Source organism: Meles meles, chromosome 2 (assembly GCF_922984935.1).
Source record: "Meles meles chromosome 2, mMelMel3.1 paternal haplotype, whole genome shotgun sequence".
In the NCBI taxonomy this organism is placed as follows: Eukaryota; Metazoa; Chordata; class Mammalia; order Carnivora; family Mustelidae; genus Meles; species Meles meles.
The window spans coordinates 95,015,821-95,038,511 of NC_060067.1; the positions used below are offsets into that span (position 1 = coordinate 95,015,821).

Consider the following 22,691-nt stretch of genomic DNA (forward strand, 5'->3'; position numbering starts at 1 on the left):
AATCCATCTTACTATCTCACTGATAGTAAATGTATTTTACCTGGAACCCAGTAAACAAAGTTTTCTATATTCAAGTGGTTTGCTTTATATTTTTATTTAATTAATAATGAATATATATCTAAGAGAAATATTTCTAATGGTATGTTTGTATTTTTTAAGTATTATGTTCAGCTAGCCAACATATAGTTCATCATTAGTTTTTAATGTAGTGTTCAATGATTCATTAGTTGTGTATAACATCCAGTGTTAATCACAATACCTACCCTCCTTAATACCCATCAACTGGTTACCCTAACCCCTAACTAACCTCCCTCCTTTCTATAACCCTCAGTTTGTTTCCTGGAGTCCAGAGTCTTTCTAGTTTTGTCTCCCTCTCTGATTTCTTCCCATTCAGTGTTCCCTCCCTTCCCCTGTGGTTTTCCACACCATACTTTATGCTTGCATTTTTTTAAGATGGAGCTCAGTTAGATGTTTCACAACTCAAAGATGTAAACACATAGTCATTAATAAATGGATTTTTCCTGTGACTTGAGTACATTACAAAAAGAAAAGATGAGAAGATCCATGAGTTATAAGATATTTTTAGTAGAAAAAAAGCTTGAATAGTGAGTGTGATTTATGAGGTACAGGAACATGTCCCCTAAAAGCTCATATTTAATCAAATAATTATAATGCAGACAATTCTACTTCATGTTATGCATTTATTTCTAAATTTCCTTTTAAAATGAAATTATGCTAATGTAGGCACAACTTCACAACGGTAAGTCATTCCACCTATAGATAGTGGCATGCCAGTAAATGTGTAACAATTAGTTATCTGAGAAAAAAATAACTCATAATTTCAACTTGTAACACTTGTCAATTTCTGAAGTATAACTATCCTTACTATACTATAAATTGTATATATCCTCAAGAATATAGATAATGAGGGTGTCTGGATGGCTCAGTCATTTAGCTTCTGCCTTTGGCTTAGGTCATGATACCAGGGTCCCGGGGGAGAGCCCCACACCCGGCTCCCTGCTTGGCAGGGAACCTGCTTCTCCCTCTCCCACTGCTTGTGTTCCCTCTCTTGCTGTGTCTCTCTCTGTCAAATAAATAAAATATTAAAATAAAAAATAGATAATAGTAGAATGATGTAAGATAATAGGGAAGTCTTGACTTTTGGATATTTATTTTGTTTTTAAGAAAAATAATTTAATTATAACTTTATATATTACTTTTGACAATGACTACCTTCAAAAATCAGCTTGCAAAGTTCCTAAAATAATTATCAATCCACTTATCTGAGCACGAATGGGACAGCTCCAACTCACTACTGACTGTAATTCATTTTACGATATTCATTTATAATAGGAGACCGTGACACCATGTCTGTAAATCAGGAGAAAGGGGCAAAAAGGGAGACTGATTTGCTGATAATGACAAGATGCACAGAAATGAATTGTCTTTTTAGAATATTTCATAGACTTGCCTAACACAGCAACTTGGAATGGGCACTATTTATAGTGGTAATCCAAATAAGCCATTCTTATATAAATTCGATTTTAGCATTTTACTCCATCATCCATTAAGTAAAAAATATAGGAAATTTTCCTTAGAGACACCATTAATTTTCATATGTACCACCACTTTCTGACTGTTCTTTATTATTAGATATCAACCACATCTCGACACCCTCTTTTATCAATGATTAATGCAATGATTTATAAATTAATGTATATTAACATATATCTCTTTATTATATTTCTTTTCTTTTTCTAAAGCTCAATAACAGATTTATATTGTTTTAGGACGAAAGTTAGCAAATATTTTTTTTTCTGATATGAATACAAATTTCTTTTTTGTTTATAAATACAGATTTCTATTATGAATCTAGATCTTGGAAAACTAAAGTGAACAATAGACTTTTTGTCAATGATATTTTACAATACATGATCATCATTCACACATTCTCTTATTTTGAAATTTGGTAGAGCCAAATAAGAAAATTATTAAGATAATCATTTTAAACTTTGTGCTCAAGTATATTGTAGGAAAAATATTGTGAAATGAAATTTATTTGGTTCCATTTTTCTTTAGAGTTGAAATAATCATATTCTAATACATAATTATGTCCAATATAAAAATATTAAATTATTTGTAAATACCAACATTCAAGTAATACTTAAAAATATGTTGAATGATGAAATTAATGCTCGCATTTCCTTGAGACTTATTCTGGAAATTTTATCTTACTGATAATCCTGTATTTCAGCAAACTTGCATTCAATAGTTTTACATTTATCTCTGAAGTTAGAGAGAAAGGTCACACTTACTGTTTTTCATTTATCCCTGAATATTTGATCTTTTTCTCTGATATTTGTGCCTCTTATTTGGTTCCATTTCTTGGTGTTTTGTTAATTTCTCCAAATCTTTAAATAAGAGCTTAGTAACTTCAAGGGGTTCAAGATGATGACATAGGAAGATCCTGAACTCAACCTCTCCCATGGACACAACAAATTTAAAACTACATATGGAGGTAAATTCCTTTGAAAAAACTTGAAAACTAGAAAAACAACAACAACAGATGAAAGGACAGGGTCAAAACAGATATAAGAGGGTCACTTGTCTGGCTTAGTAGGTAGGGAGACCCAACTCTTGATCTCAGAGCTGTGAATTTGAGCCTACATCCAATTAGATGTAGAGATCACCTAAATAAATAAAACTTAAAAGAAGAAAATTAAAAAAAAAAGTGGTGAACAACAAATCAGAGGATATCAAAAATGCAGAAATTTTCCTTGAGTATTGAAGGGTCTGTGATTCACTTTATGTTGCTCAACCCCTGGATCCTACACATGTGAGACAAATCCCCAAAATATATAACTTTGAAAACAATAGGGACTATATCTAGTAAAACCATAGAACTCTGAATAAAGGAGAGTCCATTCTTAAAGAGTTCACACAAAGATTCACTTGTCCAGACCCAGCACTAGTGTGAAAAGTACGTGGTATAAAATAAGGACACCCTCTTACTAATTTTAGAGCATCTGACAGAGAGGCAGTAGCTCTTAGGGAATGGAGACACTGGCATGTGCCATTTCTGCAATCTTGTTCTAACTTACAAATGCCAGCACTGGCGGGTGCCATTTTGGAACTCTTTCTAAACTGTTAGCACTGGAAGGCATGCTTTCATAAGGGTCCAGCTCTAACCTGTACCAGAGCCCTTTGTCACGGCTGTGTTGAGTGAGACCTCTGCTTAACCCTCCTGCTGCCTGCAAGAGACTCACTTCAGAAGTAAAGACACATAGACTGAAAATGAAGAAATGGAGAAAGATCTCCCATGCAAATGGAAATAAAGAGAAAGCGGGTATAGTTTTACTCATATCATACAAAATAGACTTTAAAATAAAGACTGTAATAGACAAAGAAGGGGAAAGAGGACACAGGGGAAGATAGTGGAACACAAGTATCCTTAGTTCATCTTCTGTGGATTTACCAAGACTACAACTACAACCTTGCTAGCACTGCTCACCATCATTGGTCATCCCCTGTAGAGCTGCTGCACCTAACATGCCTGTTCTGGCATGTGTCCTTCCAAGGTGGCTCCTGTCCTGCCATAGCTGACAGGCAACGCAGCCCAACCTCTGCTCTTCCAAAGCTACTCAGGTCCTGGTGAGGGGAGTAGTCCTGCCTATCAGCTTGTCATAGCTGCTTCAGCTGGGCCCCTTGTCAGCACTGCTGGGAGTCAGCCCTACTCACTAGTGCACATGAAGTAGTCATGCCAGTCATTGCAGCCAACTACAATGGCTGCGTGCCATACCCATGCATCAGAATGCCTACAGCGGTCATGACCCAGTCACAACAGATTAAGGGATATATAAATAAAGTCATTGAATCATATGGGAAGAGTGCAAGACATGAAAAGGACAAAGAAGAAATACAAAACACCCAAAAAATAATTAATGAAAAGGCACTGGGATTACATCAAATAAAAATCTTCTGCATAACAAAGAGCAACATCATTAAAACAAAAAGTCACCTACTGAATGGGAAAAGATATCTGCAAATCATATTTCAGATAAGGGGTTGATATCTGAAATATAAAAGAACTCATGAACTTGACACCAAAAATTTTAAAAAATAAAAAATGGGCAGAGGATCTGAATAGGTATTTTCCCAAAGAAGACATACAGATGGCCAACAAGCACCTGAAAAGATGTTCAACTTTATTAATCATCAGAGAAATGCAAATCAAAACCATAATGACATATTATCTTACACATATTACAATGGCTATTATCCAAAAGACAAGAAATAACAAGTATTGGAGAGAATATGGAGAAAAGAGAATGCTTAATCACTGTTGGTGCAATCACTATGAACTAATGTATGGAGATTTCTCAAAATTTAAGAATATATCCCCCCTATGATCCAGCTCTTTGACTTCTGGGTATTTATATGAAGAATACAAAAATATCAATGTGAAAAGATATGTACATTCCTATCTTCACTGCAGCATTATTTACATCAGCAAAGATATGGATGGACCTTGAGGATATTATTCTAAGTGAAATAAGTCAGACGAGGAAAGATACAGTACATGATTTCACTCATAAGAAGAAATGAATAAAACAATAAGAAAGCAAACTCATAATTACAGAGAACAAATTGGTGGTTACCAGAGGGAAAGGATAATGAGAGATGGGCAGAATGGATGAAGGGGATCTACAGCATGGTAATGGAAGGTAACTGGATGTTTCATGGTGATCACTTGGTATTGTAGTGTAGTAGTATATACAGATACTGAATTATAATGTTGTGTACCTAAAACATATAACATGCACTAGTTTTACCACAATACAATGAGTTTAGTTATTCCATTGTTTTAAATGGTTTATTTATAATTTTATTTCAAATATCTTAATATATACACATATCTTTCAAATATCTTTCAGATACCTTTCAAATATCTTACTAATATATACACATAACATATAGAGAAATAATTTTACTAATATATGCACATGACATATATATACACATATGTATATAATATCTATCTATCTATACATAAGTAGCAAGAGAGAGAGAGAAATTTATTCTAAGACCTGGCATTTGAATCAGTTGGAAATAACTTAAGCATTCTCAATTTAGGACAATTCTGATAATTATGCTAACTTGTTAATAACATGCTTTTTGTAAGTAATATAACCAACTCTGGCCAATTTAACCAGTACATCAATTCATTAAATGTGTACTGAGAGGTACATGGAATATCCAGAACTGTAGGAAAGTCAGCAGTGCAGGCTGAGTATCCAGAAACAATGCCCATAACGATCCTTCACAACAGGTTCTGGGAATGGCAGAGGCAGTTCACCATAGTTTGTGGCCAGTGTGCCAGGGCCTACTGCATAACTAACTAAAGAGTTATTCTTCATCTAAAAAAGAAAACCACTAATAAAAATAATTAGAAAAATATGTCAATCACAAAATATTTCAACACAATTTCATAGACAACAATATTAATTGGGTTTAAGATGTCATACTCTGTATTTGTTTTTTCCATAGAAAATTATAATACTGGGCGCCTGGGTGGCTCAGTGGGTTAAGCCTCTGCCTTCGGCTCAGGTCATGATCTCAGGGTCCTGGGATCGAGTCCCGCATCGGGCTCTCTGCTTGGCAGGGAGCCTGCTTCCCTCTCACTCTCTCTGCCTGCCTCTCTGCCTACTTGTGATCTCTCCCTGTCAAATAAATAAATAAAATCTTAAAAAAAAAAGAAAATTATAATACTTATTGCACCAACTGAGTAGACAAATCATTGAAAACAACACTATTTCTTGCCTTGAATCAGAGAAAATTTACATTATCATTCAACAGTTTAAAACAGTTTAAAAACATCCTGTATTCATCTCCAGATTTAAAGAACATTTTGAGATGTACGCTAGAGTTGTGTTTATTATAGGATTTTTGTCATGTTTTATCATCTAAAATTGACCTTTCCCAAATATCATTTCAAAATACATAAAACAAATTTTTAAAGTATGATACTTTTCCTTTTGAATGTGAAATTTAAATAAATAGGATTCTAGGAAGTGTTCTTAATTAAAGTTTTTAACCTTGGTGTTTAAATTTGTTTTGGGGTGTTTATGTTAAAAAAATTGCTGTCAGCAATCATTAATTTGAATAACAGTAAATGGTTCCTTGTGAGCCCTAGTTATCAAATCTTTATCATAGCAAATGAATATTTTGCATTCTCAGAAGTGCCACAAGAGAAGTTATGGATTATTACAGGTAAAAAAAAGACACACACATCTGATAAATCATTGAACACTACATCTGAAACTAATGATATACTATAAGTTGGCTAGTTGAATTTAAAAAAAAAAAAAGACAGACTACTGGAATTTTTTCTTATTCTCACTTACCTTCTATTGAGTAGAATATTCAAAGTTATAGGTGTGGAACATTTGCCCTGTCTTTTTTTTGTTAAATTTTACCTTCCTAGCAGAGAAAGTTGGCAAATAAGTACAGAAATAGATAACCACAGATCTAATTTGGGGGGAGTAGCTCAGCAGTCATCAAACTATAATCTGCAAGCACTGGAGGATAATATAACATTGTGAATGTTAAACTGTAGTGATTTAAAATCATAGGAGATCTGAAAACTCCCTAATATTTCTCTGAATTCTTGAGCATTTTGTATCTTTAAATTCTCCTCAGACTCTGTATCTGCTTGCATTCGTCTGCTCACTGTCTTGATTCTTGTTAATCCAGATATCAGAGCTCCTTTTCCAATCTATCCCAAATCCACCCATATATACAACTTCATATTTTTATACTGAATGTAATAATATGTACTAAAATTCAAGGGAAATTGACAGAAAAATAAGGAAGACAATGGATTTCTTTGTAAACATGTGGCTAGTAAAAACTTCTGGTCCCTCACTGACCCTTCATTTTAGTACATTTCTTCTTGTTCTGCTCCTTCCATCATTCCCTGTTTTTTTCTTTCTTTCCTTTCTCTCCTTCAAAAGAAGCATACAATGTATTTTCCCTCATTTGTCTTGACCTTCAGTTTAGCTATTCTCCTCTATTCTGTTGACGTTACATACATTTATTAATCCATGTGTTTATTATTTATTTGAGAGAGGGGGAGCATAAGAAGGAGGAGCAGAGAGAGAGGGAGAGTCTCACATGGACTCCATTCTGAGTGTGGAACTTGAAGTGGGGCTCGATTTTACAACCCTGAGATCAATACCTGAGCTAAAATCAAGAGTCAGATGCTTACCTGACTGAGCCACCCAGGTGTCCCTGTTATATCTATTTAAATCCTTTTGTCTTTCCTCCTGTATTAATTTCAGAGTGTTGTCATAACAAATTATCATAACCTGATGGCTCAAAACAATGTAAACATATTCTCTCATACTTTGGAAATTAGAAATCCAAAGTCAAGATGTTTGCAAGGCCATGTTTCTTCTAAAGGCTCTAAGGGATATTTCTTCCTTGTCTCTTGTAGCTTCTGGTGGCTTCTGGATTTTGTTGACTTATGGATGCATAACTCCAGACTTTCTTCTATTTTCACATGACCTTCTCTTCTTCCTGTGTCTTGTGTCCTCCCTCTTTTATTTCTTATAAAAACACTCATTATTGTTTTAGGGCTGTAAAATATTTGATTTAGGGTATTTGAGTAATCCAGGGTGATCTTAAGATTTTTAACTTAATTAGACTTTCAAAGATTCTTTTTTCAAATAAAGTCCTGTTTACAGGTTCAAAGGATTAGGTAACAGGCCTCTGTTTTGAGGACCACTATTCAACCCACTATGCTGCCTTTCCAAAATGCATATTCAAGGGACTGCTTGTAAGATTTTTTTTCCCTAAGAAGTACCTATGTCTGCTGAAAATTCATACCATATAAAATTTTCACTCCTTTACAGTAAAGTGTGTGAAGTCTGGAAAACATGAAGTTCTTTAATATTAGTCTGTGATAAGGGCAAATGTGTGAAAATAGAAGCAACAATGGGAACTTTTATAGGAATTTGAATGTTATGCAATTATTGCCAAAAAGTTATTTATAATTCTGACTTTCATAATCACTTTAACTTTCAATACTGAACACTGCTTAATCATGTTTTTCTTTCCTATAATTTCTGTGCTCTTAAAATATCTGATTCAGGGGCATCTGGGTGGCTCAGTGAGTTAAGCCTTTGCCTTCAACTCAGGTCATGGTCTCAAGGTGCAGAATGGAGCCCTGCATTGGGCTCTCTGCTCAGCAGGAAGCCTGCTTCCCCCTCTACCTCTACCTGTCTCTCTGCCTACTTGTGATCTCTCTCTCTCTCTCTGTGTCAAGTAAATCATATATATTTTTTCATGTGTCTGATAGCCATTTGAAGCCATTGTCTTCATTGGAGAAGTGTCTGTTCATATCTTCTCCCCATTTTTTGATATGATTATCTGTTTTTTATGTGTTGAGTGTGAGAAGATCTTTATAGATCCTGGATATCAACCTGTTGTCTGTACTGTCATTTGCAAATATCTTCTCCCATTCCATGGGTTACCTCTTTGTTTTGTTGACTGTTTCCTTTGCTGTGCAGAAGCTTTTGATCTTGATGAAGTCCCAAAAGTTCATTTTCGCTTTTGTTTCCTTTGCCTTTGGAGACATATCTTGAAGGAAGTTGCTGTGGCTGATATCGAAGAGGTTTCTGTCTATGTTCTCCTCTAGGGTTCTGATGGATTCCTGTCTCACATTGAGGTCTTTTATCCATTTCGAGTTTATCTTTGTGTACGGTGTAAGAGAGTGGTCGAGTTTCATTCTTCTACATAAAGCTGTCCAATTTTCCCAGCACCATTTATTGAAGAGACTGTCTTTTTTCAACTGTATTTTTTTTCCTGCTTTGTCAAAGATTATTTGACCATAGAGTTGAGGGTCCATATCTGGGCTCTCTACTCTGTTCCACTGGTCTATGTGTCTGTTTTTATGCCAGTACCATGCTGTCTTGGTGATCACAGATTTGTAGTAAAGCTTGAAATCAGGTAAGGTGATGCCGCCAGTTTTATTTTTGTTTTTCAACATTTCCTTAGCAATTCAGGGTCTCTTCTGATTCCATACAAATTTTAGGATTATTTGCTCTAGCTCTTTGAAAAATACCTGTGGAATTTTGATGGGAATGGCATTAAAAGTATAGATTGCTCTAGGCAGTATAAACATTTTAACAATGTTTATTCTTCTGATCCAAGAGCATGGAATGGTCTTCCACCTTTTTGTGTCTTCTTCAATTTCTTTCATGAGTGTTCAAATGCTATCAGACACATGAAAAAATGTTCATCATCACTAGCCACCAGGGAGATTCAAATTAAAACCACATTGAGATACCACCTTACACCAGTTAGAATGGTCAAAATTAGCAAGACAGGAAACAGCATGTGTTGGAGAGGATGTGGAGAAACGGGAAACTTCTTACACTGTTGGTGGGAATGAAAGTTGGTGCAGCCACTTTGGAGAACATTGTGGAGATTCCTCAAGAAACTAAAGATAGAGCTTCCCTATGACCCTGCAATTGCACTACTGGGTATTTACCCCAAAGATACAGATGTAGTGAAAAGAAGGGTCATCTGTACCTCAAAGTTTATAGCAGCAATGGCCACAGTCACCAAACTGTGGAAAGAACCAAGATGCCCTTTAACGGATAAATGGATAAGGAAGATGTGGTCCATATACACAATGGAGTATTATGCCTCCATCAGAAATGATGAATACCCAACTTTTGTAGCAACATGGATGAGACTGGAAGAGATTATGCTGAGTGAAATAAGTAAAGCAGAGAGAGTCAAGTATCATATGGTTTCACTTATTTGTGGAGCATAACAAATGACATGGAGGACATAGGGAGATGGAGAGGAGAAGGGAGTTGAGGGAAATTGGAAGGCGAGGTGAGCCATGAGAGACTATGGACACTGAAAAACAATCTGAGGATTTTGAAGGGGCGAGGAGTGGGAGGTTGGGGGAACCAGGTGGTTGGTATTAAGGAGGGCACGTATTGCATAGAGCACTGGGTGTGGTGCAAAAACAATGAATTCTGTTATACTGAAAAGAAATTTTAAAAATCTTTCAAAAATAAAATAAAATATCTGATTCAGTCTTTGCTTTGTTCTTTCATTATAGGAAGGGAATCAAACTAACCTACTTGTGAATATTGAGAAGGTGAGCACCAAAAAGGGGATCCACATAATCTACTCAAATTGAGCCTTTTTTTTTTCTTTTTTGCTCTCTCTTCTCCAGTTAGGCAGAGAAGGGATGATCAAGTCTGATCTGTGATCACAGCTGAAGTTCATATAGCTGTGGCTAAAGAATTCACAATGTTTAAATAAACAGGGTCAGCCATGAAGAATATGCTATAGGATATACCACTTTGTGAGTAAAAAACAACAGAATTTCATTTGATGAGCTGCCAAAAAGTGAATTCATCTTGCCTATTATCTCATAATGACCTGCAGGTGTGTACCAGACAGCTGCCAGAGCTCCACTTTGCAGGAAATGGGAATGTAGTCTAGGCATGGGGGTGGCTGAAGCACCAAGAATGTAGGATAAATGTCATGACATACATGGAAAGAAAGAAAGGTATGTTTAGCCCCAGGCCATTACTTGGAAGCATCTCTCTTTTCATTTGGCTGGTAGTTACATGAGTGTGTTCAGTTTGTGACAATTCATCAAGTTGTGTACTTACTTGTGAACTTTCATTTATGAATATAAGTAAAGTGTTAGAAACAAATATCCAAATTCAAGTATTGTTTTAAAGTAAATGTTATTCTTTTGCCTGGGGCTTTTATTGTCTTCTAAATAAGGTTCTTTGTAAGTTTCATGACAAACCATTTTGATATTTTTAAAATTGAAGACAACTTCCCTGCCAGTGACACAGTATCGCTTATCCTTTTTTTGTAGAATTACTGTCTTTTTAGAAGTTAGGGTCTCAACCTAGTCGCAATAGTATCTACATAGAGTCAGATAATAGTTTCTAATACCATTATCCAATAAAAGGAACAAGGGCTCGTTGTAAAATGACTGATCTTAGGCCTGGGGCAAGAGGGGTGCCTGGGTGGCTTAGTCATTAAGCTTCTGCCTTCAGCTTAGGTCATGATCCTGGGATCTTGTGGTGGATGGACCCCATGTCGGGCTCCCTGCTCAGCAGGAGAGCCTGCTTCTCCCTCTGCCTGATGCTTCTCCTACTGGTGCTCTCTCTCTCTAATAAGTAAAATTAAAAAAAAAAAAAAGACTGGGGCAAAAATTATACAAGATGAGCCTAAAGAATCTTTTAGTACCAGAAAATAAGGAAGTACAAACACACACACACACACACACACACACACACACACACACACACCCCATGATGAGGGTATATCAAAGGGACATGGAAGGAAGCCAACTGAAAGAGCTCTCCATGGCCAAAACTGGAACCATTTGAGCAACAAAATAACTTAAGTAACATTCTAATGCAAAGAATAAAATTGATGTATATGAATATGTGCAAATATAAGTCAATTATCGAATGGGTAAATACATGAGGGAGAATAGACAAATATTCTGTACAGAACTGTGGGTTTCCCGTACTCACCTCCTTCTAAAAAGTACAGTATGGAGATAGAAGAGAAAAAAAATAGTAACTTTACAGTGTAGAAACCTGGCAAACATTATCTCAACTATGTGATAAAGGTTTATATCATCAGTGCTAAGTTGTTATGATGAGGTAAGATGACACTTTATCTCTATGATCTTCCTCCCCAAACCCACAATCCCAGTCTAATCATGAGGAAAATATAGGACAAATTCAGTTAAGAGACATTCTCAAAATACTGTTAGGATTATTCAAAACAAGCAAAGTCTGAAAATTGTCATATTCTATAGGAACCTAAAGAATCATGACAATTAAATATAATGTGATATCTTGGTTGGGATTCTTGAACAGAAAGAAGACATTGGATAGATCTAGGAAAAAAACTGAATAAAGTATGGGCTTCAGTTAATAATAATAAATACATCAATCAATATGCTCACTGTTGGTGATACAAACACCATGCAAATGTAAGATCATAGTAATAAGAGAAATAAAATGTGGAGTGCATGGGAACTTTCTGTACTACCTTTGTATTTTTCTGCAAATTTAAAACTATTATAAAATAAGAATTTGTTTTTAAAAGTTAAAATTCAAGATGCATAGATAGAAGAATAGTTATGTGATAAAACATTTATAATAAATGTCAATGGTTGAATCTATGTAGTAGGTATAAGATTTTTCAGTATTCTGTTAACTTCACTGCCTATATGAAACTTGGAATTTAAAAAAATGAAAAGAAATAATTAGGATGAGTAGAAGGGTCAGACTCAAAAAATTATACCAAGTAAGTTTTCTATGACCATTAAAATATTTATACATTAGTTTTTTCCTAATGTTTTCCAAAACATTTTCCAAGGTATTTTTTAATAGATGACATTTTATACATAGCCTAATGCCATGTTTTCAGTCTCAAGTATTTATTGAACATTTGACAAATTCATATCAACTTTAGGCCTTTTTTTTTCAGTCCTAGACTCTGTTATTTCTTAGTTGACAAATTTTGTCAAATTTCTACATTTATACTAGACTTACCTCGTGAAATAGTAACACAGCTAAACTAGGATATTGATGGGAGTTCTGTAATTCTAACCTTAAAGATATTATCCTAAGTACTCAGAGGATATTTTTATTTGTGATTTATTTGAAATCTTACAATCTGTGGCTGGTATTTTCTATGTTAGACAGGCATGTGCATATGTATATCCAAATAGCTCTCACAAGCTTAAATATTTTTGAAGTTATACACAGAATTTGAATACTTAAAATCTGTGATGACAATTGAGAAATTTTCTTATTTGTTAATATAAAATCAGAAGCAATTTTTCCTTCTGTAACTTATAAATAATTATGAAAAAGCTAGACAAATTTAGACAATGTTAATAATCAAGTATTATGTTGCTTTACTATCTCTTTCATGGGAGTGTGGTTCTAATATTGATGAAATGTGGAGGCTCCTGGGTAGCTTAATTGGTTGAGTATCCAACTCTTGATTTTGGCTCTGGTCATAAACTCAGGGTTATGCAATCAGGCTCTGTGCTTTGTGCTCAGCAGGGAGTCCACTTGAGATTCTCTTTCCCTCCCCCTCTGCCTTTCACCTGGCTCACACTTGTTCTCTAAATAAATAAATCTTTAAAATAGATGAATTCAAAGAAACAAGTTCATAACAAATCTTTGTAATTTTGAGAATTTCAGGGGAAGGAGAGAGATAAAATGACTTCATATTCAATGCTTGAACATACTGGAGTCCAACTAATTTCTCTAATTTGTTGGACAAAATATTTGCTGAAATATTTTCATAAAATCTAAATGTAGGACTAAAAAAGAAATTGTTATGATGAGTATATATATGTGTGTGTGTGTGTGTGTGTGTGCGTGTATACATATGTATACTTCTTCACACCCACTAAGATGACTCTCAGGAAATGTATATATGTATACATATATATATATATATATATGTATATATATGAGGATACATATGTGTGTGTGTGCATATATATACCCCTTTAATCTAATATACTTTTATTTTTGCCAATGTCTTTATCACAGAAAAATATATATAACATCAAATGTACAATTTTAACCAATTTTAAGTGTATAATTTAATGATATTAAATGCATTTATAATGTGCAGCCATTACTACCATCCATCTCTATAATTTTTCACCTTACAAAATAGAAATTCTGTATCCATTAAAAAATAACTCCCCATTTCCCTCTTTCTAGTCCCTTGTCTAGTCATCATTCTACTTTCTGTCTCTATGATTTGTACGTCTTTGAGTATTTTATGTAAGTAGAATCATATAGTATTTACCTTTCTGTGAGATGATCATTTCACTTAGCATAACATCCTCAAGGTTCATTCACATTGCACCATATTCCTTTTTAAAGTTGAATGACATTCCATCATATGTATATACCATATTTTGCTTATCTATTAATCTGCCAATGGACACAATTTAGTCACAATGACCACAATGGACACAGTGGTCATGAATATGGATGTACAGATATCTTTGAGACTGTGCTTTCAATTGTTTAGGGTATATACTCAGAAATAGAAGTGCTGGCTTATATGGTAATTCTATGTTTAAATTTTTGAAGAAGAGCCATACATTTTTATATATTGGCTATGCTATTTTATATTCCTACTAGCAATGCATAAGTGTTCCATTTTCTCCATATCTCACCAACATTTGTTGTTTTCTGTTTTTCTGATAGTCATCTTAGTGGGTGTGAAGAAGTATCTCATTATAGTTTTGATTTACTTTTCCTTAATGATTAGTTATGAGCATCTTTTCATGTGCTTATGGTCATTTTTATCTTTTTTTAGAGAAATGTCTATTCAAGACTTCGCCCATTTTTAAATTGTTTTTAAAAAATTTTTGTTGTTGTTGAATTTTACGATTTTTCTATACATTCTAGAACTGATCCCTTATCAAATATGTGATTTGCAAATGTTTTTACCCTTTGTGTGGGTTGTCTTTTTATTGTGTTGATAGTATCTTTTGATGTCCCTTTTTTTGTTATTCCTGAAGTCAGTTTTGTCTACTTTCTCTTCTGTTCTCTATGTTTTTGGTGACATAGCCAAGAAATTATTGCCAAATCTAATGCAGTCTTGCCCTGCTTTCTTCTAGAGATTTTATTGTCTTATTCATAGATTTAAGTCATAAATTATTTTAATATTTGCATATGGTGTTATGTAAGAGTCCAACTTCATTTTTTTATAACTAAAAAAAAGAAGACAATAGGTTTACCTTAATAAGTCACAAAACTTTTCAAGGGGCACCTGGGTGGCTCAGTTAAGTGTCAGCCTTCAGCTCAGGTCATGATCTAGGGTCCTGGGATCAAGGGTCATATTGGGCTCCCCACTTAGAGGGGGATTTGTTTCTTTCTCTCCCTCTCTGCCCCCCTGCCATACTTGTGCCATTTCTCTCACGGTCTCTTGCTGTCTCTCAAATAAATAAATAAATAAATAAATAATAAAATCTTCTAAAGAATTTTAAATATCACAAAATTTTTCAAATTGAAAGGGTATTTTTACCTTTTTATTACTATATGTAAAATGCTATCTATGATATATAATATTTCAGTTCTGAATGAAAAAATTGCTGTACTGTATAGTAGGTAATTCTATTTAAAGAAAAATAAAAATTAGATGGTTGCATTTATAAATATTTTGTTTAATGAGGTAACAACTGCAAGTCATGACATTTATTTCAAGCTTATTTGAACTATATGTAACTTTAGAACTCCAACTTAAACTTTTAAGAAAATAAACAATTTCCTTCGCTTCATAATTTTGGTTTTATTATAATTTTATTTAACCAGGTTGTTGGATATTCATATGGAATTCATCTTTAGTAGACTAAAATGATATAACAGAATTATTTTTTATTTCTTCATTTCTCTAGGTTAATTAAAATAATAGAAAAACAAAGACATGAGTGAGACAAATTTATCATTAGGTGATATGAACTTTTTTTTTTTTTTAAGAAGAATATTGATTTAAAAGTCAGGAGATTTGGAATAGTCTAGATTTTTCAGGATAAACTTTTGTGATTATAGAAAAGCCACTGGACTTCAGGTGCTTCGTGAGTTTAATCATTTTCATAATTAGAGACTTGCATGAGGAAATTCATATAATTTTCTCTAAAATCTATTCTATTGATATATCTCTTTTTATTAAAAGAATATACTAGATGATATAGTTTTAATCTCAAAGGACTCTTTTCATCCGTCATGCAAGTCACCTCCAGATAGTGATTAGAGTCAAGTTTGTAAATGGTATATAATTCACCACATTCTAGTATTCAAATAACCAAAGTCTAAATTGCCATTGAAGCACTAAATATGGGTAAGTGTAAAGTTGTGAATAAAATATGTTTTCATTAGAAAAAAATGGTAAGGTGTTTGTGAAATAAATAAAAATCATGAGAGTATGTGTTAGGAGGGTATCTAAATTGATTAGAAGAAAATGATCAGATTTTTTGAAACTGTAGTTTAGGAAAAAATATCTTCTAAAAAAATCCCCATGACATCAGATATACTTTTAATATATGAGCCTTGGCAGTTAATTAAAGAGGGGCAGTAGAATAGTTGAAGATATTCTAGCCATCAATATATTATTTTTTAGTATGTATATATACACATGCATTTAAACATCAAGTAATTGAACAAACAAAATATATTAATGTAGTTTGATTCATGCATTATAACTAAAAGAATAGCCAGCTCTCTGTAGTCTCTTGTTAAAACAATATATATGTTACATACATATGTATATGTACATATACTATACATATGTCTGAGACATGATTGCTCTTCATCAGCTTGCTCCAAATAGAGCCCCTTTGGGTTCATGTCTCCAGGTAATATTATAAACCATATTTTTTGTTGAATTATATGTCTAATTTGAATATGTTAGAGTCATATTTCATTCATACTGAGGAAAGGAAAGTCCAGTTACTTATACAGAACATGCACTACAAGGATGAACAAGTATTAGTTCTGTTTTTCTGTAATATAGTTTTTCATGTGTGAGTTGTGACTATAAATTTGTAAATACTATATATCATTCTCCTTTGAACATAAATGTAATAATTATGTTGAATCCCTGCTAAATAAGAGGGGCATTATTACTAGGCACCTGGGTGGCTCGGTGGATTAAGCCTCTGCCTTCAGCTCAGGTCATGATCTCAGGGTCCTGGGATCAAGCCCCACATGGGGCTTTCTGCTCAGCGGGGAGCCTGCTTCCTCCTGTCTCTCTACCTCCTCTCTGCCTACTTGTGATCTCTCTCTTTCTATCAAATAAATAAATAAAATCTTAAAAAAAAAACAGGAGGGGCATTATTACATTTTTATCACTATGGGGGGGAGGATGGACTGATTCAACACTGGTGTGAAGATCTTTCATTAAAAAAAAAAGGTCATGATAATGGACCTGAGTGAAAGTTCTACATACATGGGATCCAAAAGATGGAATGAAAAATAAGCAAGTGGGATGGGGGTGGTTCAAGTGAAATCTGAAGTGTTCTATGTGAAGATCTTTATATGAACTTTGAACAGATGAGGACAAAAGATTGTGTAAGTGCTCTCTGGGAACCTCCTACCATTTACTTGGTCACCACATTCCCTTATATTAATTTCAGACAACTTAGTAATTAAAGAAGAATAACTGTGTTGGAATCATAATTAACCACAATTAATTTATTTTATTTATTATGTATCAACTTGGCTGGGCCCTAGTGCCCAGGTCTGTGGTCAAACATTATTTTGGATTTTTCTGTGCGGTCTTTTGACTGAAATTAATATTTAAATCTGTTGGGGGATGTGGGGTAGGCTGGAGAAAGCAGTGAGTTGGGGCCAGGGCTAGGCCTTTCCTGGCTCCAATGAAACTGCTGGGGCCCCAACTTCTGGCAGTCCCAGGAGTTTGTGATGATTGTTGCTACTGCTCCCACCACCATCACCCAGGCTACTATCTCCTGTCTTCTTCTTCTCTTCCTCCTCCTCCTCCCCTTCTTTCTCCTCCTCTTCTTCCATGCTAATCACCTCCATACTGCAGCCTCCATCCTGAGCTGGACCCTCAATGCTTTGTCCCCTTGCCAAACTGCTCCTGCTGCTGCTGCCTCCCCATTCAATCTTGTACATCATATCATGCATGATAGGTGGGTGGTACAGGCACCAAGTTGTTCAACACAATGGTCTGATGGGAAGGCAATCACTCCAGGAGCTGGTACACAGCCTCAGGATCACAGGGGAATGCATGGCTAGAAGGTTGGCTTTCATAAGTACAGTCTACAAAAAGATTTGCTAGAGCCATTAGTGCACTTCATGTAGGATGTATGTACTATATGTACTGTGGGCCTTGTGGTACTCAGGCTTCATGTTTACAAGCAAGTGGATCCATCTATTTTCAGGAGTATTTTCTGCCTGAGACCTTCTCATCATATGTTCCTCTCTGTGTGGATATATATGTTTATATCTATCTATTATATGACCTTGTTATTGACCAAAGGATTTATGGAAAACTATGGAAGATAGAATGTTTGAATTAATGCCTCTGCAGACAGATGAAGATAAGCACAGTATTGAAAATTTGCCTTATATTATAAAGCCATAGAAAGCCATGAGGGTGATTTTATCATTACTCCTGTGTTGGAGCTCTGAGTGAGTCAAAAGAACAGGAATTTGGAAAACTCTTCAGTAAATATTGAGCAGATCCTAGTAATCTCTTTGTGGTTTCTTTTGATTTCTTCCAGTGGGGTCAAAACTTCCCTTATGCTTCCTATGATGAATCCCATGGGAGATTTATAGATTCTTCGAACATATAGATTAAAATGGGCATGAGTATTATAGGACAATTAGATCCCACATCTTTTAGCAATTACTTAAATAAATACCACCATACTCTATGTGGAAGACATCCCATTGGGGTCTATTAAATGCTATCACAGAGCTCCAAAAGAATAGCCAGTCAAGCCAGTGTAGAAACTTGTAAGACAATTCAGTGAGTTATGCAGCAGGAGCACTGAAGGGCCACTAAATCTCTGAATCATCAGTGATGCCACCTGCACATACTCATTTTCTGCCCTTACCAGATACCGGTTCTGGTTTGGGGGAGAATCTTAAGCCTCAAACCAATAGAATTTTCTTCTCCTCTTTTCTTTTCTTTATTTAAAAAAAAAATACTTATTTTAGACAGACAAAGCCCAATGCAGGACTCAACCCTTCAATCCCCAAGATCATGACCAGAGATGAAATCAAGAGCAGGATGCTTAACTTGAGCCACCTAGGAACCCCTCGTCTCTTCTTTTCTAGTAGGTGTTGTCCTTCCTTAATTTCAACTCATTTAAAAATGTTTTATAGTAGAAGGAAGGACGGCATGAAAATGTTTTGACCAAAAAAGATAGACGTGCCTGGGTGGCTCTCTCTGTCTCATACACATATATTCCACTCTGAGGATATTTTTGCAAATTGTACACAAATAAACAAACAAAAGGATGGAAGCTTTTTAATAAATTGCTTTTATGAATGATCTGTATTAGAATATATCTCTAGTTACAGTCAATTATTACCCATGTCGTACAATAGACACCTTCTATTTTAGTTGCTAATAAAGGGCTACACAACTCAAAAAAAAAAAAAAAATCTGTGAACTTTGAGTAAAACAGATTGCCCTCCACAGTGTGGGTGACCCTCATCCAATTAGTTAAAGTCCTGCAAAGAACAGAAGATTTACCTCCCTTGAGTAAGAGGGAATTCTGCTGACAAATGGACTTCAGACTTTAACTGCAACATAGGCGCTTCCCTGAATCTCCAGCCATATGGCCTTTAGACCTAAATTGCACATTTTAGTCTTACCAGCCTCCATAATCATGTGAGACAATTCTTTAAAATAAATATTTATTTGTATCTATATCCTGTTCTGTTTCTCTGGAGAATACAGACAAATAAAACTTCTATAAGTTAAGTTCATGAGGCCATTCATTATTTTGTATATTACTGTTCTTTCTAAATATTGGTAATTGTTGATGGATACCTGGTAGTAATATTGGTATAAGGGTAATTTTTGTAGGTTCTTTTTGCTTTTTTTTTTAGATTTTATTTATTTATTTGACAGAGAGAGAGATCACAAGTAGGCAGCGAGGCAGGCAGAGAGAGAAGAGGAAGCAGGCTCCCTGCTGAGCAGAGAGCCTGATGTGGGGCTCCATCCCAGGACCCTGAGATCTTGACCTGAGCCAAAGGCAGAGGCTTAAACCACTAAGCCACCCAGGTGCCCCAATTTTTGTAGGTTCTATTGGAAAAACTCTAAGCACTCTTTCATACACATTGTTTTATCACTTATAATACTTCCGGGTAATCAAAATCTACAATATATTCTTCATATATTATAATATGGAAGGCGAAGACGTAAAGCAATGAAAAGTTAGGCATCTTGGAACAAGGTCATAAACTTAGATTTTGATATTTTAGAATTTGAGTTCACATTTTTGACTTCCAGGTGAGTGGTCTATCTGCATTATTGTATTTTCTCTCAGTTTAACTTTAGTAGAGAAGTTGAAAGTAAATTATTCTCTGTGGAAAAAAAAAAAATCCGTGCTAGTTAATCTTGGTAGCTATTTTAACTATTTTTAGAGAATTGCCTAAAGTTACTAGATTTTCTCATATATTTCCTTAAAATGAAATGTATCTTTCAGAAATGTTCAATAATCTCTTTAATACTATACTATTTAGTCCTTTAATGAGTACTTTAATCATGAAATTTTAGTTTTTTTTCATCTCTGGTAATGATCTTATTACTATATACATATTAATGAATTTCTTCCTAGTAATGATCTACTTTATGGACCATTTAAATTTAAGAATATATAACATATTTTAAATATGTCATTAATACAGATCTTCTAAATTTTTAAAGTAAATTAATTTATTCATCTGTACTAGTTAACCTTTGAATTGGTTTTCAAAGATTTTCTACAGAAATGAATACATAAATAATCAATTTGGGATAAAAATACATACATTTCCTTGGAACCAGCAAAGTACTAGTTTATTTACATAGTTACAGAGATAATTCTGTTTCTCAAAGAATCCACAGAGTGATCAGATTGTCAATCAACATGGATATACTAGTAGAGTCTGACTAGTCATCTATTAAGGGAGCTAAATTAGAAGTATTGGGGTTTTCCCAAAATATCTATCATTCGAGGTAATATTTTCTGTTTTATTAAATCGTATTTAAATGATAGGAATAAAACAAGAAAATAATAAAGTGCAGAGGAAAACATTTCTATTTTAAGCATGAAATTCTTACAGACTATATTAGATTTTTAGATATCCAATTACCTATATTGTATGAATATCTAGAACTTTGAACTTTATTGGTGATTGGTTTATCATTGGTAATATAATCTAATATAATCATTTATATATCTCATGACCAAATAATGTGCATCTTTCCTTCAATTCTGATTCAAATGATGTTGGCTTGGGTATAACACAAATTTTAAGGAAATCAGTGACATTTTTCTACTCTTGGTCATGGTGTCTCTTTTGAGCAGATATATTAAAGTTTAAGTGTAATCCCTTCCTCATAGAAAGATGAGACTTGTGCCATAATGTCAAGCCCCAATAAGTAAAAAATATGTTTACCCGGAGTTCAGGCTGATTCTAATGTACTTTTTATCAAAAGAAAACATTTTGTGTACCTCACATTAAAGTTCTACTTTTTTCCTATGGTTAATAGATTTACTTGACTCCCCACCCTTTTTTTTTTTTTCTTTTTGGTTAAAGTTTACTTAATTGACCTGATGCTAGTGCAACTGATTTTAAATCTATTCAGTCTTGATAGCATCTAGACCTATAATTCACACTATCTTCCATCCCAACTCTCTGGTGTTTGTATCTTGCTGAAGGGGCTCAAGCTAAATAAATTTTCTCTCTGATCCAAGTACTTTTGCTAATGTGATGTTCTTGAAGACACTTTCGTGATTTTGTGTGGCAATTTACAATAGTGAGTATCCTCACTCTTTTTCTAATCAAATTCAATTAATAGAATTATGAAGATAGTATCAGTTTAATACATATTTATAAATTTATTTTAAAAAGAGTCACTGAATTCAAACAAATCTAAAAATAAATATTAGCGGAATGTTGATGAATAGTGTTGTTAATTATTCTCACTTCATTTCCTTTGCCCAAGTACTCTTCTGGTTGGGTCTTTTTTCTTTTTCTCACTTGCGTGTTAATCCATCATGAACTAATTCTGGTTGACCTCTAAATGGTAAAACTCAACCATGCCTTAATTAGGTGCCATAGATTCTTTTATTATTTTTTTTGAAGATTTATTTATTTGAAAGAGAGTGCACATGAGCAGGAGGGGCAGAGGAAGGTACACAGAATCTCAAGCAGACTGCAGGATCAACTCAGAGCTCAACTGTGGGGTTTGATCTTCAAAACCCTAGGATCATGACCTGAGCCAGATGCTTAACGGACTGCACCACGCAGGTGCCTATAGTGTTACTGATCTAACCCCAATTTTGTGACTACTGTGCTATTCCTCAGTGGTGACTACTAAAATCTGTAAACATTCATATAATGGTCAATTTTATGTGTCTACTTGATTTAATAACTGGGCTGCCAGATATTTGACTAGACAAATATCCCAGATATTTGACTAGACTACCTCTGGGTAGTTCGTGAGCATGTTTCTGCATGCAGTTAGCATTTGAATTGGTGAGCAGAGTAGAGGAGATTACTTTCCCCACTGTGAGTAGTTATCATTTAATTCATTGAAAAAGTCAATAACAGTAGTCAGGGTAGGAGAGAATTTGCTCTCTCAGTCTGATTGTGTGAGCTGGAACTATTCTTCCCCTGCCTTCAGACTGGTGTTTACTCCATCAGTGCTCTGTTTCTCAGAACTAAACTACCAGCTTCTGGGGTCTCCAGGTTGTGGATTATCTATTTATTTATCATCTATCTCTCATCTATCTCTCATTTATCTATCATCTATTATTTATCATTATCATCTATCTATGAGAGAGATGATATCTATGAGAGATATGAATATATATGAATCTATCTATCTATATTATATATGTGTGT

The 22,691-nt window shown here is 34.3% G+C and overlaps 1 pseudogene; it reads left to right on the forward strand.

Moving 5' to 3' along the window:
• LOC123936869 overlaps positions 1 to 18,630 on the forward strand; it is a 29,582-nt pseudogene extending 10,952 nt beyond the window's left edge.
• The last annotated feature ends 4,061 nt before the right edge of the window (positions 18,631 to 22,691 follow it).